We start from the raw sequence: 15,380 nt of genomic DNA on the forward strand, positions 1-15,380 counted from the left end.
GAAAGTGTTACTACACCTTCGACTACCCAAAGTAAGCAAAGGAAATAAGAAAATAACTCTATGGTTCCATACCAGCCATCAAACTGACAGGGAACTCCCAGGAGTACTTGTACCCCTTGATAGTTCTTGAATAACTTACCCAATAACGCCTCCACATTGTCATCAGATATGTCTTCAAGGGACATACGCGACGGGTCATCAAAGCCCGAGTACTCGAAGCTTGAATGAGCACTTTACTGCAAGGGCTAAACTCTCCGCTTGAGGAAATTGGGGGCCACATTGATGCCAGTTAAACCCAAAGACCTTAACTCACCAAACTGAGTCAACAGGTCAGTGATCTCAGGGGTGTCCTCAGACTTGCTCACCTAATTGTCCACATGCTTTTGGAGCATGGTTGGTGACTACTAGCAAGACAGGATCATGATTACCAATATAAAACCATCTCTTCTTCCAGTCGCCATGGGAGTCGGGCAGGTCATACTCAAGATAAGCACTCGAGTTCCTCAGCTGAAACCCAGCCCCTCCAAACACTTCTGTCCTAGTCACACTGGGTTGCGGTTTACAGTGAAATAACTTCCTAAATAGATCAAGACTAGACAGAACCCCCAGGTACACTTCACACAAGTCTACAAAGATAGCCATGTGGAGCACACCATTCGGATTCAAATGGACTAACTGAAGGTTATAGTACCTGAGAATACCTCTGAAGAAGTCAGAAGTGGGCACCGCCAGTCCTCTCTCGACGAAATGAGCAAGCATGACCGTCTCCTTAGGGTGCTCTTCAAACTGCCACGTATTCCCGAATGCAGGCCTCTATTCAAGTTCAACCTTTGGTTGAAGAAGATTCGCATCGACCAAAGTCTGGACCGCCAGCTCCTTCACCACGGAATGCTGCCAGGTAATCCCAGGGGGCGGTGGCGCAGTCTGGTTCGTTGGGCCACACTTTGGCGCCGGTAATGCAGGCTCCTTGCCCTTCTTGAATCTAGATCTTAACTTACTGGTGGTCGCGGTATCCCCCTGGGTCTTCTCGGGTTTGTTCCTTATCTTCTTGACGTGCATCAGTCAATCTTGAGAAAGATAGAAGAAGGAAGGAACTGCAGCAGATCTCTCTCTCAAGGGTCAGGCAAAAGCAACAATGGCGGTGGTGGCACAAGGAACAGCAACGGTGCTGGGGGCACAAGAAAGGGGCACAAATTACAGATCTGTTAAAAATGACGTATCACTAATTACCGATGCCCCCCCTATTATATCAGCAGCATCTCGAGGTTCCAAGCATCAATCAAGCAACGGTCAGATATAACTTAGATTTACCACCATAATTTTCAACGGATACTCTGGCTAAAAGTTTGACCCCTTCATCGACTACAAGTAGTTGCCCAAGTGCTCGGGGGCTGCGCATACCGTACCCGTTGGATAAAGTTTTCTTTTTTTGAAGACTACTTAAGTCGGAGCAAAATTACAAGTTTGACCCTCAGCCTGATTCTTCGATTCAACCTAAGGCTCGGGGGCTACTCCATATGGAGTGCGATTGTCATCGAACTACCATATATAAAAGTTTCAAGGCAAAGTTTACAAAACACAAACATCGGGGGCTGCTAAGAGTACCTTCCAGTCACGCGACAACACCAGTACTCGAAAGATTGGCCGCGTCGAGGAGAACTCAGGAAACACCAGGGGGAACTCGGGCGGCGTCCTCAAGTAGTCGGAGCTGTTTCTCTCGACTACAAAGTACTCGGGGGCTTGTCGGCTAGGCACCCTTGGACCCGCCAGAAGACTTACGGACCCACTCAAAGGGGATGTACCTCAAACCTACTCGGACATAAAGACTCCTATGCAGGGCGCATGGGCTTCATGATTTCCCCGAAGACTAGTTGGGTACAAATAGGGTTACTCTACCGAGTTAGAGTAGGACTCTGTAACCGTGTTCGACTAGGACTCCACCTTGTAACCCTGCTCCCCCGACTATATAAGGGTGGGCAGGGACCCCCTCCAAACAATGAAGAACAAGTTCAATATAACCAACACACAAGACGTAGGGTATTACGCAATCTAGCAGCCCGAACCTATCTAAATCGTGTTCCTTGCACCACCATCGACTCCTTGATTCTCGACGACACCACCACACAAAAGACCACCTAGGGTACCCCCTAGGCAGATTGTCGGTCTAAAACACCGACAGTAAAAGTCTTCGGGCTCCAGCTCACGGTACTGGGCTTCAAGTTCCTCTTCGGGCTCCCGCACGGTCACTGCGCGATCTACGGCACACACAAGCAAGCACACAATAAATAAAAGTAAATAAAGTTTTACCCATTGAGCTTGAAGAGAGGGAGTGAACTAAAAATAGGAAAGGAGGAGTATTTTCAAGGATTTTGTAGATGACTCGGTGGAAATATATTTGAGACTAACATGGTCAAATTTGGGGTTCATTGGAGAGGGTTTGGCGCATAAAATGTCGGCGAGAAGGTGTTTAGGGGCTGTTTTGAAAGGAGTCAGGGACCTCTTTGTGATTGCTTTTGGAAGTGGAAGGGCTTCTGATGAAAGAGGGAAAGAGAGAGGTGGGAGGGTCTTGATGCAAATAGGAATAAGCGGATGGGAAAAAATGTAAAACCACCCTTTCTTCTTCCTCAAGACAGAAACACCACGGGAAGAAACAGAAGGAGACGACTGGTTGGGGAGAGGTGGCGTTGGGGCACGGTGATAGCCGGAAAGAGGGGGAGAATGGAGAAGAGGCCGAGGGGGTTCCATTCCTCTCCTTACCTCGGGCTGGGTGGCTCAAGGAGGCGGCTTTGCGACGGCGGGCGGGAGATAGTGGGAGCAGCACTGGAAGCATGGGAGCAAGGGGGAGTTAGCCAGGAAGCTTGGTGGTGGAGTGGAGAACGGAGTGGAGGCCCTTTTATAGGACGGAGGTGAGGGGAGGGGGCTGCCGACGGGCATCGCACAGGAACAGCAAAGTTAATGGCGGCTGGATGCTCGGGCACAGGAGGTGCACAAGACAGTGCCGTGGCGAGGTGGAGCTCCACGTGCGTGGTGTGGTAGGGCCGGGCACGCGCGGTGAGGTGAACAGGGGCACGATGGCATGCTCGAGCAACGATGCACGTGGATGGCTTGGTCGGGGTGCTGTCGCGGTGCGTGGGCACGCACTAGCGTGGGCGGCGAGCGGCATCATGCGGTGTGGAGGCGTGCGCGCTAGGCGGGTGCGGTGACCAGGGGACACGACGTCACAGAGGAGGCGAGCGTGCGGGTGCTAGAGTGCGGGCCGGGGTGTGGCGCTGGGGTGCAGGGGCTGGGGTGCGGCATCGGCGTGCGGGGCGGCGTCACGTGGCACGGTGGCGTTGGCAGGTGGGCGTGGGGCAGCAGCGCTACGTGGCATGGGGCGAGGCGTGAGCAGGGCCAAGGTGAGGCACTGGTGGCAGCGCTGCCAGGGATGGTGCAGCGTGGGGCCAGGCGCCAGGCCGTGGGAGCGGGCGCGAGGGGGCCCCGGACAGGGGCGCGCTAGCGTTGGGGCGGGTGCGCGTGCTGGTGGGCCCAGGGAGCAGGCGCTAGGCGCAGGAGGCAGGCGCGCAGGAGGTGGCGTGTGCGGGCACAGGTGGGGTCGGTGTGCGGCAGGAGAGGCGCTGGCGTGCAGCCAGGGAAGAAGAGAGGAAAACGAGAAAGGAAGAGAGGAGGAAAAATAATAGGAGAAAAAGGAAAGGAACAAAAAAGGGAAGGAAAATGAGAAGGAAAAGAGAGAGACGGCGGTGATTGTGGGAACGATCACGGGCACACACGGCGGTCTTCTGTCCGGCACGTGGTGTGATGCGTAGAGAGTGAAAAATGAGAAAATGGAGGGTGGTCGGCTTTGGTGCCGGGACGGTGGAATCGCCGGGAAGATGGGATTTTTGAGTGCTCAAACGGTGAAAGATTTTGAAAATGATTTCTAGCGAGTGATTTTGGTTGGTGAATTTTTACGGGCATTACAAACCTACCCCACTAAAATTGAATCTAATTCTCGAGATTTGGCTGAATCCTGAAAAGGTGGGGAAATTCCTTCTTCAATGCATCTTCGCATTCCCAAGTAGCTTCTTTTTCGCCATGCCTACTCCATTGAACTCTACAAATCTGCACCACTAAATTCCTTTTCCTTCTGGTGATGGTGTCTAGGATCTTGACAGGTACTTGTTGATACCGGAGATCCTTTTGCAAATCTATTGTTTCCACTGGTACTTGCTTTTTAGGCACTCTCAAGCATTTCCTTAGTTGGGAGACATGGAACACCGGGTGTATATCTGACATTTCTTCGGGTAGTTGGATATGGTATGCTACAGCTCCAACTCTTTTTAGCACCTGGTACGGTCCAATATACCGAGGGGCTAACTTTCCTCGAACCTAAAACCTTCATGTCCCTCAAATCGGTGAGACCTTGAGGTAGACGAAGTCTCCTTCATTGAAACCAACTCTCGTCTCTTCTTGTCTGAGTAGCTTTTCTGTCTTGAGTGTGCTACCTTCAGCTTCTATCTAATTTTGGCCACTCGGTCTTCCGCCTCCTTTGTAAAGACAGGTCCAACTAGAGGACGTTCTCACACTTCTGACCACATCAAAGAGGTTCTGCACTTTCTTCCGTAGAGAGCCTCAAATGGCGACATGCCTAAACTAGCTTGATAACTATTGTTGTATGAGAACTCGGCATAGGGTAAACTCTTTTCTCAGTCCTTGCCATAGGTATGGACATAGGCTCTCAACATATCCTCCATAATTTGATTTACCCTCTCTGTTTGGCCATCAATCTGTGGGTGATAAGCCGAGCTAAAATCCAACTTGGTGCCCATGGCTTTATGTAGACTTCTCCACAACCTAGAGGTAAATTGGGTTCCTCTATCCGAAATAATTCTGCTAGGCACACCATGCAGCATTACTATGTTGTCCACATAGAGCTGAGCTAGTCTTTCTCCACCATAAGTGGTTCGTACAAGTAAGTAGTGAGCAACCTTAGTGAGTTGGTCCACTATTACTCATATGGAGTCATTCCCTTTCCGAGTCTTGGGTAAACCAACCACAAAATCCATACCAACCTCATCCCATTTCCAAACTGGGATGGGTAGTGGTTGCAATAAACCTACTGGCTTCTAATGCTCAGCCTTGACCCTTTGGCAAGTATCATAATGGGCGACAAACTGGGCAATGTCCACCTTCATCCCATTCCACCAGTACTTCTACTTTAAGTCCATATACATTTTGGTGGCTCCTGGGTGGATGGAGTATGCCGAGTTATGGGCTTAATCCATAATGATCTACAAAAAATTCTCTTCCTTAGGGACGCAAATTCTATTTTTGTACCACAATGTTCCTTTGTCATCCACTCTGAAATCTAGGGCCTTATTCTCTCCAGTTTGCTTGCGGATCTTCATTAAATCTTGATCTGAACCCTAGGCTTCTCTGATTTTATCCTCCAAAGTGGGCTGAACACTTAGCTTGCGGTTGGGATTCTGAGGAACAATGTGCACATTTAACCGTGCCATTTCTTCTTGCAGTCGGGTATCCTTGGATCTGAGCTACCCATAAGATGTTCTGCTTAAGGCATCAGCTACCACATTAGCTTTGCCGAGGTGGTAGTGGATTTCCAAATTATAATCCTTAACCAATTCTAGCCACCTTCTCTGCCTCAAGTTCAAATCTGGTTGGGTCAAGATATACTTCAAACTCTTGTGGTCAGTGTAGATCTCAAACTTATTCCCAATCAGATAATGCCTCCAAATCTTAAGGGCATGCACTACGGCTGCATAATCCAAATCATGGGTAGGGTAATTTTGCTCATGAGGCTTAAGCTGGCGGAAAGCATATGCCACTACTTTCCCATCGTGCATAAGGACACATCCTAATCCTTGTCGGGATGCATCACAATAAATGATGAAGTCCCGCTGAATATCCAGCAGGGTTAACACTAGGGTGGTCATCAATATTTTCTTTAGTTTTTGGAAACTTCTCTCACATGACTCTGTCTAGGTGAATTTCTTATCCTTCCTGAGCAGTTACGTCATAAGCCAGGCTATCTTGGAAAATCCTTCAATAAATCTCCGATAATACCCAGCCAAACCAAGAAAGCTTCTGATTTCACTAACATTGGTCGGTTGCTGCCAGTTGGAAATAGCCTCAACTTTCTCGGGGTCAACCACTACTCCTTCTGTGGTCAAAATATGACTGAGGAATGCCACTTTCTCAAGCCAAAATTCATATTTGCTGAATTTGGCATAGAGTCTGTGCGCTCTTAGTTTTTCTAGCACCACTCGTAGATGTCATTAATAAAGACTACGACAAACTTATCTAACTCATCCATAAACACCTTGTTCATGAGATTCATGAAGTAAGCAGGTGCATTGATTAGTCCAAAAGACATCATAGTGAACTCAAATTGACCATAACGGGTGACAAAGGTCGCCTTCGGGATGTCACTCTCCTTAATCTTGAGCTGATGACATCCCAACCTTAGATCAATCTTGGAGAAATACTTGGCTCCTTTCAGTTGATCAAAGAGATCATCTATTCTAAGAAGAGGATATTTATTCTTAATGGTGACCTCGTTCAGTGCACGATAATCTACACACATCCTCATGCTTCCATCCTTTTTCTTGACAAAGAGAACTGGAGCTCCCCATGGGGATGAGCTAGGCCTGATAAAACCACTCTGCTGCAATTCCCCCAACTGTTTCTTCAGCTCTGCCAAGTCAGATGCCGCCATCCTATAGAGTCTCTTGGCTATTGGGGGGTTCCAGGAATAAGGTCAATTACGAACTCTATATCCCTGTTTAGGGGCATTCCAGGTAGTTCTTCAGGAAAGACATCAGGGTATTCACCTACTACCAGGACTTCCTCTATGGCCTTAGCTTCCATGCTAAAAACCATCAGGTCTGGTCCATTTTCCCGAGTGTGACAAGTTACTTGCACACCGTCCTGATTGGTTAGGAGTACTATCTTATCAGCACACCCTATGTGACCATCATGTAGGCTTAACCAATCCATTCCAAGGATCACATATATCCCCTTAGACTTAAGTACTACTAAGTCTGCTAAGAACTCTACCCCACTTAAATTGATTCTTACTCGGGAACAACCTAGTTGACACTGATGTCAGCTCCAAGCGTTCTGATCAATAGGGGTAACTTTAGTAGTACTGTAGGTATGTTGTGCTTGTCCACAAAGCTTGATGATATAAAAGAATGTGATGCTCCAGAATCAAAAGTATTGTTGCCAAGACTAAGCTGACTAGAAACTCACTGAGTACCATGCTCTGAGCTTCTCGAGCCTCTTGTGCACTGATGTGGTTGACGCAGGCTTGTCCAAATGACTGCTAGGGCGGCATCGTCTGCTGGATGTTGTTGCTGCTAGGGTTGTTGTAGCTACGGACTAGGACACAGTTGGCTCCTGACAATGCTGACCTTAGTCTATTTACAGAGTTGGAGAAGGCCGATGCTGCTGGCTTGTTGGCATATGGATAGTTGGTGATGAAATGCCCTATCTCACGGCAGTTAAAGCATGTCATGCTGTTGCTGGTGACTTGGTTGGCACTATTTTATGGGGCCTTGATAGGGTTCTAGCCTCTCAATGGGGCATTGGATTTGTGAGAACCGGATGCTTGGGACGGGTTCGGTACTACATAGGAGCCTGAGACCTGGGTACTGGATGGCTGAAGCTCCTCGGCTTCTAGAATCGGTCCTGCTGGTGGGCCTTGCTTTCTAGGAACCGACGCTTGTTGTCCCTCCGCTCATCTGCTTTGACCCTCTCAGTCAGGATAGCCATGCTCATCAAGGTATTGAAGTCGGATTAGATCTGAGGAGTAAGTAGGGTCCTCAGTTCTGCATTCATGCCCTTCTTGAATATATCTTGCTTCTTCTCGTCATTGTCTACTTCTTCCGGAGCATAATGGGCTAGCTCCATGAACTGATAGGTATACTTCTCCACAGACTTGTTGCCTTGGCGTAGTTCACGGAACTCATCTGCCTTGCACTTCATGGTGGCCACTGGAATGTGATAGCGGTGGAACACCATCACAAACTCATTCCTGGTGATAGTGGAGGCATCCTGGGTGGCTTAGTAGTTCTCCCACTAGGCTAGAGCAGTCCTAGTGAGCTAATGGACAGCCAAGAGGATCTTATCCCTACCCTCACATCCAAACGGCTCTAGCTTCCTCTGAATAACTCGCAGCTAGTCATCTACATCCAATTGACGGATCCACCAAAAGTGGGTGGCTTGGTCCGAAGGAAGTCTGTTAACTTCTCATTCATGCCTTGCCCGCGGGGCCTCTGGCAGGTGATAGCATTGGCCAAGGCTTCTAGCAGAAGAGTCTAGTTGTTCATCACATGCACCAGATCCATAACGGGCGGAGGTGATGGTGGTTGTGCTCCCACTTGGCTTTCTCCTCTACCTTCAGGCTGCCTCACTTCCTGCTCCTCATGGTGCACTGCAGGGGGTGGTCCTTGCCCTTCTAGCTATCTTTCTGCACTGGGGGTGGCCATGGGCCTGACTTGGAGAGGTCCTGGTCACTTGGGAGGCATCTGCAGATTGAGCGAAATTTCATGAGACTTGAATTTGGATTTAAAGTGATGTTTAAGTTAATTAATTCGTATTTTCGAAAAGATAGAATCCACCTCCTGTCGACAAGCACATAGACTAACAAACAACAAGCACAAACGATTTTATTTCTGCCGGGGTGGTTACAACACTTGGGGTAGGGCCAAAACACGCACTACACAACCGGTACAACAACACAACTAGGGGTACAACTCTAAACTCTGGATGGCTTCATTGCTTGGGGTACACTCTGGGCTGGGCACCCTACTCGTGGGGCGAGTCTTCATCCTGAATGGAGTGGTCCTCTGGCGGAATGAGGAGTGACAGCACATCATCCTCCACTGAGGGTGGCCCAATGACTTCAGAGCCTCTTCTCGAAGTCTCTGTAGGTGGTGGTGCTGGCGGAGCATTAGGGTTCTTCCGCTTGCCGGATCTTTGGGTGACGGGAATCCCATCCAAGATCGGGGCCTCCTCATCCTCAATAGCCAACATCCTCCTCCTTGCACGATTCACGAGATGGGCATCCTTTAATTCTTAGGAGTGCCGATCCTCGGCCTCCTTGAGGGCCTCAATGGCGGCAGCCTCATTGCTTTGGGCAGCCGCAGCTCGTGCCTCGGCTGCTGCCAGCTTCACCTGGAGTCTCCTCACCATAACTTCTGCATCCTCAGCTCTACGAATCTGCTGCTTCAGCTTTGTGGCTTGCTTGTCATAGAGCTTGTCCAGGGTAAGAAGATAGGCAGCCATGTGGAGCATGGTGGGGTCATCCTCGCGCTGTCCACGTCCTTCCAATGTCCTCACCCGGGCCAACCAGACCGGGCGATTCTTCTTGACAAGTGGGTAAAATCTCATTTGGGTACGGCCGATGTGCTTCTCATAAATTTAGCACAGGAAATGCAGAGCCTTTCGGGCTACCACTTGGTAAGTGTCCTCGCGTCAAAAACCAGTTGCAGTCACATTCCATAGCTGAATGTTGGGGTAGCAGCTACTCCTGCCGACGTAGATAGTCATCTCACACCGAAGGGTTCCACGGTCCTCGTACTCTCTGCTGGTGTACTCTGAATCTTACTCTGAAGCAACAAAACAAGGGTGAGTAAAAAAGTACTCAATAAGTCCAACCCCATCCACAGGATATATCAATGATAAGGCTAAAGTTTATTTACAATAAAGCTAGATTTTCAATACATGCAAGGATCTATTTTCAAAAGAGTTTTCGCAAAGCATTTCTTTAGTAACCGAATCATTAAGTGGGGTTGATCCTACATAAATAATCCAAGTTTTAATGGTACCAGACTCCCCGTCCGCAGTAGCTCATGGCACAACTGCCGGACACTTCCAAAATCCAACACACGCCATAAAAATCATCCATCTTCCAAAAGCTAGTTATGTGACCAAGTCGTAACTCGTCCAATACCGTGGACACAGCTATTCAAATAGGTTTTAACTCTGCAAAGGTGTACACTTTACCCACAAGTAGGGTACCACAGCATGATCACCTTGGTGTCGGTGCAAATCCTATCAAAGCCATACTCACCTTAGCTAAGACTGACTAGCCAACACGGAAACAACCAAGGGGTTAATGACCTACCAACGAGGTCTTAACTAGGACCTAAGTCACACAGCTCTTACTCCTTCTCCAAGGTCTCCCGTTGCCCACCAGCTCTCTTAACGACTAACAGACTAGCTAGTGGGATTTATGCTAAGCCGTTGCCGCATACAATGGTTGAGTGGTTGCACGATGGTTGGGTTAGTCAAGATAACACATTAACTCGGTCCTTAATTATGACAAGATGGATATCTCCCAACCTTGCTCAACAACAAAGGTACGAGCCCAACTTATTGGCATTTCACACAAGAAACACCCATCCATCTCATCTAAGTATTTCTTTCCTTTATTTCCAAAAACCCATTTTCCCTTTTAAAAACACTCACACATAAATTCTTTAACAAAACACATTGTAGTCATGATTGAATTGAGTAACAAGGTCCTAAGAATTCTAGCAGTAATTATCATCCAAATAGAGCAAATCATATTTAAAGATAATTATAGGACAATCCAGGAATAATCATAACAATCAAGGGGTGACTATCCAACCGTGTTTCAGCAGTAAAACAATATGCAATTTTATAAAACAGGCCAATAGCTTGTGTTTGAAAAATTGGGATAAATATGCATCAAAGGGTGACATTGGACTTGCCGTCCTCAAAGCCTTCTGGGAGTTCCTGCTCGCGGTACGGGTCTTTGGGCTCCGGCTCGTGGCACTGGGCTTCAAGTTCCTCTTTGGGCTCCCCCGCGGTCACTGCGCGATCTACGGCACACACAAGCAAGCACACAATAAATAAAAGTAAATAAAGTTTTACCCGTTGAGCTTGAAGAGGGGGAGTGAACTAAAAATAGGAAAGGAGGAGTATTTTCAGAGATTTTGTAGATGACTCGGTACAAATATATTTGAGAATGATGTGGTTAGATTTGGGATTCATTGGAGAGGATTTGGCGCATAAAATGTCGATGAGAAGGCATTTACGGGCTGTTTCGAAAAGAGTCAAGGACCTCTTTGTGATTACTTTCGGAAGTGGAAGGGCTTCTAATGAAAGAGGGAAAGAGAGAGGTGGGAGGGTCTGGATGCAAAAAGGAATAAGCAGATGGGCAAAAAATGTAAAACCACCCTTTCTTCTTCCTCGAGATAGAAACATCACGGGAAGAAACAGAAAGAGATGGCTGATTGGGGAGAGACGGCGCCAGGGCACAGCGATAGCCGGGAAGAGGGGGAAAATGGAGAGGTGGCCGAGGGGGTTCCATTCCTTTCTTTACCTCAAGCTGGGGCGGCTCGAGGGGGTGGCTCTGCGGCGGCGAGCAGGAGACGGCGGGAGCGGCACTGGAAGCATGGGAGCGTGGGGGAGTTGGTCGGGAAGCTCGGTGGTAGAGTAGAGAGCGGAGCGGAGGCTCTTTTATAGGATAGAGGCGAGGGGAGGGGGCTGCTGATGGGCGTCACATAGGAACGACAAAGTTAATGGCGGCCGGGATGCTCGGGCACAAGAGGAGCATAGGACGGTGGCGTGGTGAGGTGGAGCTCCACGTGCGCGGCGTGGCGGGGCCAGGTCGTGCGGCGAGGTGAACAGGGGCGCGGTGGTGGGCTTGAGCGGCGATGCGCGTGGATGGTGTGGTCGGGGTGTTGTCACGGCGAAGCGGCGGGCCCAGTGACTACAGCCAGAGGGGCGGCATCGCGGTGTGCGGGTGTGCATCGGCGTGGGCGCAGGTGGCGAGCGGCATCGTGCGGTGCGAAGGAGTGTCCGCTTGGCGGACGCGGTGACTAGGGGATGCGACATCGCGTGGGAGGCGAGCGTGCGAGCCGAGACGTGGCGCGGGGTTGCGGGGGCCGGGGCGCGACATCAGCGTGCGGGGCGGGCGCGGCATCACGCAGCCAGTGGCGTTGGCAGGTGGGCGTGGGGCAAAGGCACGATGCGGCATGGGGCCAGGGGCGAGCGGGGCCAAGGCGAGGTGCTGGCATGGAGCGGAGCCAGGGTGGGTGCAGCGTGGGGCCAGGCGCTGGGCCACAAGAGCGGGTGGGGGGACACGCAGTGGCGCGCTAGCGCTAGGGTGGGCGCGTGTGTTGGTGGGCCTAGGGAGCAGGCGCCAGGCGCAGGAGGCAGGAGGCAGGCGCCAGGCGCAGGAGGCAGGTGCGCAGGAGGTGGCATGCGCGGGCACAGGTGGGGTCTGCGTGCGGCAGGAGAGGCATTGGCGTGCGACAGAGGAAGAAGAGAGGAAAAAGAGAAAGGAAGAGAGGAGGAAAAAGAAAAGGAGGAAAAGGAAAGGAAAAAAAGGGAAGCAAAAAAGAGAAGGAAAAGAGAGAGACGGTGGTGATTGCGGGAACGGTTGCGGGCACACGCGGCGGTCTTCCATCATGCACGTGGCGTGACGTGCGGAGAGGGAAAAAGGAGAAAATGGAGGGTGGTCGGCTTTGGTTCTAGGACAGCGGAATCGCCGGGAAGATGGGATTTTTTGAGTGCTCAAACGGTGAAAGATTTTGAAAATGATTTTTAGGGAGTGATTTTGGTTGGTGAATTTTTACGGGTGTTACAGGATCCGGTCGGCAGCCTCGTCGGGCGGGGCGCGAAGGCGGCGGCTGCGAGCCCCGCCGGGTGGGCGGCGACGGTGGGCAGCGATGTCGGCAGGGAGCACGCTCGAGCAGGCTTCGGGGGGCCATGGAGGCCGGTCTGATGCTGCTGGCACAGTGCCAGACTGGCTCCTTGAAGGGTGAGTGCTTCATGCCTTCGATTCATCTAAGCAATGCAAAAGTGATGTGCAAGTAGCAGTGTTGATTCCTTAGGTTGTTCATTTCATTTGTAGGATGGATCCAAATTCAACATATTTGCTAGAAATTAGACTGTTTGGCAACAAAAAGAGAGTTAGAAAGGATTTTGGATGTTTATGTTTTGATATGACTATTGATTCAGATTTGGTAAACTATAAGGATTTACTTGAAGAGATTGTAGAGAAGTACCCGCCAGGTTATCTGGAAGTTGCTCATCTTCAGTACTATGACCATGATATGAAAGAATTCCCTGAAGTTCATTCTGACCAAGATTTGTTGTCTATGTTTAAGAAAAATTCAAAGACAAAGGTTGTCGACATGTTCATTTTTTACTGTGATCCCTCTGAATCATTTGAGCCCATCAAAGAGTGGCATAGTGATGTGCAAATGCAGGTTGCTGCCAAGAACTTTGCAGAAGATGAGGATAGGTACCTTTGCAACCCAGTACTAAAGAACGAGCATGTAGGTGTTGATGAAGAGGTCATGTACTTGGAGAAGACACATTGTGAAGCTACAAATATGGCTATGATTTTGCATAAGGATCAGGACAAAGAAAAGGATAACAGTGAGGATGAGAGTGAGGATAAGGATGAGGATGAGGATGAATTGGAGATTGAGTCAGAGACTAAATTAGAAGATGACCAAGATTTGTAGGACATGAGGCAGAACATATTCCAAACAGGGAATATAACAAAGAAGACCCTCCAATGGTAGGTGGCTCAACATATCCTAGCATGGCAGAGTTTAAGATTGTATTATCTCAGCATGCAATCAAACATGAATTTGAGTTTAACATAGAGAAGAGTGCACCATATAGGTTTATGGCTTATTGTTCAAGGTGGGAGGAAGATAATTGCCCATGGAGACTACATGCTTCTGCAACAGATGATATGTGCACTGTAGTGGTAATTATTCAACATAAATAATTTCTGTTTTTTTCCTAAATATTTATTTTGTTATGTTGGTGTAGCTAAATACTGATGCAGGTGAAGAAGAACCCTTTTGCTCATCAATGCTAACAAGGAGGAAGAAGAAGGTTAAGAATGCCACAAAGCATTGGGTGTGTGCTAAAGTTAAGGACAAGCTCATTGAGGATGGATCACTTACTGCAATGGTGTTGAAAAAGAAGCTGAAAGAACACTACAAGGTGAGTGTCCACTACAAGAGGGTGTGGATGGGTAAAGAGCTAGCATTGAGACAGATTTATGGTGACTGGGACAACAACTTCGACAATTTGTATAAGTTTAAGGCACAAGTTGAGAGCACTTGCCTTGGTAGCCTAGTAGTGATAGATCATCACACAATAAATGGGAAGATCAGATTTAAAAGTTTTTTATTTGCCTTGAAACCATGCATTGATGGGTTCATAAGTGGTTGTAGGCCATACTTAGCAATAGATAGCACTTTCCTGACAGGCAAGTTTAAGGGGCAGTTAGCTAGTGCTTCAGCTGTTGATGGACACAATTGGTTATTTCCTGTTTGCTTTGGAGTTTTTTATTCTAAAATAAATGATAATTAGAAATGGTTCATGGAGAGAGTTAGAGAGGCCATAGGATCACTAAGGGGTTTAACCATATGCACTGATACTAGCCAAGCAGTGATGTCAGGGGTAGGTGATGTGTTCCCAGAGGTAGAACATAGGGAATGCATGTTTCACTTGGTGTCCAATTTTATGAAAAAGTTTCATGGCAAGATTTTTGATGACCACCTTTGAGCAGCAACATACTCATAGAACCCATATTTGTTTGAGAAACATTAGGCTGCAATGGAGCCAGCAAAGCCAAGTGCTACTAATTACCTCAGGAAGTGGCACACTAGGTTGTGGACAAGGAGTCGGTTCTCAACCATTTCCAAGGTTGATTATGTAACCAACAACTTGGCTAAATGCTTCAACAATTGGATTAAGCACCACAAGTACTTGAACTTGTATGACTTAATGGATAAATTAAGGCAAATGCTTATGATCAAGTGGAACCAAAGGAAAAAAATAGCAATGAAGTTAGATGGCTTGATTCTGCCGCACATAATTAATAAGCTGAATGAAATGAGTAGAGAATTAAAGTTGGAGGTGCTTGAATGCTCAGAAGAAGTTGCTGATGTTACAACATTGGGGTACTGGCTTTAGGTTTGTTGTCAACTTGTAAGATAAGACATGGTTTGTTGTCAACTTGCAAGATAAGACATGTTCATGTAGACAGTGGCAAGTTTCTAGCATTCCTTAGCATTTATCACCTCACTTCACAATGCTCCTCTAGAGAAGTATGTAGACATGTATTACTCTATTGACAAATTTAGAGCAGCATATCAGCACTTAATCCCTGCTATGATTGACAAACGCCAGTGGCCTAAATCTGCACATGGATTTTTCATACATCCACCTCTATTGAAAGCAACTCTTGTTAGGCCAAAAACTGAGAGGTACAAAGGCTGTAGTGAGAATAAGAGGAAAAAAGGCCAGCACTAGTGCCCTATTTGTACAGTCTATGGGCATCATTGGCACAACTGCAAGAAAGGTAATTTAGAGGATAT

The sequence above is a fragment of the Setaria viridis genome, chromosome 1 (assembly GCF_005286985.2).
Source record: "Setaria viridis chromosome 1, Setaria_viridis_v4.0, whole genome shotgun sequence".
Taxonomy (NCBI): domain Eukaryota; kingdom Viridiplantae; phylum Streptophyta; class Magnoliopsida; order Poales; family Poaceae; genus Setaria; species Setaria viridis.